Raw genomic sequence first — 3,082 nt, 5'->3', positions numbered from 1 at the left:
TGTGGGCTGCGTTCAACCCCGTCCATCGTGTTGGTGTGCCTTTTCTTGAAAGCCATTTTCGTTACATACGTATTACTTTGGACTTTCTTTATACTGAGGTCTGCACAAACCAAGCAGTTGGTCAAGAGTAATTGCTCTTTGAGGACCTCTGCCGGTAGCAGTTTCGCTCGATTTCTGTTCGGTCTGCTCTTTTGGGTATTCACCTACGTATTCCTCAATATGAAGACGGTGGTCTGTGCTGCGGGTATCGGTGCGTGGTACTTCCCAGGTGGTGATGGAGAGCCGACCATACCTGCAATGAGGGGTCTCCAATGGGCCTTCACATCGAGCTCGGGAGCTGTCATGTTCGCCGCTACTATCGTGGGTGTTACTCGGTTCATACTCAACCGTATCGGTAACGCATGTCACTGCCTTCCCTGGTTCCTGACTCCCCTTGGATGCCTGTGGAAATGCTTTACTTGCTGTTGTTTGAGTATTCTTGAAGCTTTTTCCAAGTTCATGATAATTGGACAAGTTTTTGCTGGTGGCAGTTTTTGTGCTGCCGGTCGAAAGTCGTTTAATCTTATCAAAGGTCGTCTGGGTGGCGCCTTCATCACTGACGGAGTTGGTCATACCGTGGTGACCGCTGCGACCTATCTTTTCTCATTTACACTTGGAGTGGCAACTTGGCTATGGCTAGATGCATCTCAGCAATACCAGACGTTATCTGAGCTCAACAGCTTCCTTTTGATACCAATACTCCTACTCTTCGCGGCGTTGATCTCTACGCCTATTTTCACCATCGTTATGGTCACCTGGTTGTCGCCGTTGCTCCACAGTTGGACATGCGGTGAGGATGGGTGTGATTCGACGAGTCAGGCTAATGCTCAGAGGGCGATCAACTCTGTCACTGGTGCCTCATTTGTAGGGTCTGTCTGTTTCGCATTCTTCCACTTCTTGGCCGATGTCGTATTATGTTCCATTGACACAGTGTTCTTTTGTATTGCTGTTGAGGCCGACGCTCGATTATATCAAAGTAGATTAGAGGGTCCGATCTATTCAAAGCTCAAGGAGAGTTTAGATATGGATATCCCTTCAAATAGTAGCCTGGCCCCTCCACACTGTCAGTCAACTCCGCGTACGTCTTGCGAAGGCTCGAATCCTGCCATCCCGGAGTCGCTTGGTTTCAAGGAACCTATTGAGGCGTCAGTGCTTTCCAACCAGGCCTTGTGTGGCTACACTGCAGTGGTTCCTGCTCACATTGACAGGGACCATCGGCCTTAAAATTATCTGATTTGTTTGAAGCGTACTGTCTACTAGTCAATGACATTTTGTATGAAGAGCCCAGGCTGGAGAGTCTAGCTTGTGTCACAACGGTTGATTCTAACTCCAGAGTTGCCGAACTATATAATGGCCAGGTTTGGTCTATTTCGATGTTTCATGATTTCTTCCTCGTCAGTTTGTGCGAGCACAGATATCAATGAGAGTGACGCAGTCAATGTGCGTTCATCTTGGCGCTACGCCTGATGGTGTTGAGTTGATTTAGCCGACAGTCTATGGGGCTTTAGGACCAATGTGGGAGCCCCTCTGACTCGAGAGTGTTGGGTTGGAGAACCGAAGTATCATTCGACGAAGGTTAGAATCCAAAGTGTGCCTGAGATTGCCAATCAGTCAACGTTGCCTCTAGTCTTAGACTAGTAGTCTTATTCTCTAATTGGAACGGTTGTATACGTATCTTACTCGCATGCGTGTGTGTACGCACGTGCAGGTCTTGCATACTCTCCCGTTACCGAGGTGATTTCTTTGGCATAACGCCTCATGAGGAAGCTGCCGTATATCCTGCTGGTTACGGTGGTTGGAGCATTCCGGTTGTCTCTAGTAACGTGGAACACTATGCAGTACGATGATGCGTGGGTGCTGTGTATGGCGGAACCAAAACCTCAGGGAAAGACGTTATACGCAGATACAATGCACAGTGGGGAACTCCATCTGAAATCGAGCTGGCATCAGAGTTGGCTGAAAGCCGGGGTATTCCGCTCAATGAGGCCCGCGATGTAGCTCTGACGTTACTATGTCTCAGCAGAAACGGTACTTCGCAGATCCTTTCGAGTTGGAGATTCGAGCGTGAAGCTGAACGTATTCGGCAGTGGCAGAATGATGAGGATGTTATTGCTCTACAGGAAGTAGAGTTCACTCACGATAATGCAGTTCGTCTTATAGACAAGTATGCAATGCTCAGAAGACAACCTGGTCTCAACTCTCACGGTTGGTGTAGGGTAGAGCTGGCAACTCCTGAGTGGCAAGCGGCATGCCCGTTACCAGCAACAAATGCTACATCGCTCTTCGCGACACCCCTAATGCTGCGGCGAAGACGTTTCATTTCTATCGCACCTTTGAGTTTTGGTACCAAGGACATACCTGGATGCATCGCTCTGGCTGTGTCTCGTGAAGGTAAGTGACAATGTATTGGTGGAGCACTGAATCAATAATCGTTTTAGGTCAAAAGTTTGTATTCGGGAGCATGCACGCTGAGTCGGGAGCGATTAGATCCGACGCGGGTACAACAGTGGGAGCACTACTGGACCATCTTGATGATGTGATCGGCAGCCACGCGAGAGAATCTTTCATCGCTCTGGGTGGTGATTGGAATGCTCACGTGTGAGGAGGTTACCTGGTGTGGTAGTCGAGGTTGCCTACGGCGGCAGATACGACCTGCTGCCTATATTCCAGTCCCGGTCGCGTGACTGGCGTGTCTACTCTGCCGGGAAGAATGATACCATAACACCGTTGTCGTTGCCGAGGTTCACCACCCAACATGAACATAATTGGCTTGCTGCTTACGATGCATGGTTCGTTCGAGAAGCCCCTAATTCAGCGTAGGTTTACCATTCTGAAGGGCCTCGCGCTCCAACGTGGTCGTGACCATGGTCTTTCCAGGTCTCGTTATCACGCGTTGGCTGTGGAACTTCGTGACGGGTTTTTACCCAAGAACTTGTATCGTGGGAAGGATGGTCTGTATGGAGTTAGTCCTTTCTATTTTGATGGCTGTCGATACGGTATGACGCAGATCTGTGAGTCTCGTGATCGAGAACTATGGCTGTAT

Source organism: Perkinsus marinus, assembly GCF_000006405.1.
Source record: "Perkinsus marinus ATCC 50983 genomic scaffold scf_1104296965964, whole genome shotgun sequence".
Taxonomy (NCBI): Eukaryota; Perkinsozoa; order Perkinsida; family Perkinsidae; genus Perkinsus; species Perkinsus marinus.
The sequence above is the reverse complement of the archived record's forward strand: the minus strand, read 5'-3'. Positions refer to the sequence as shown.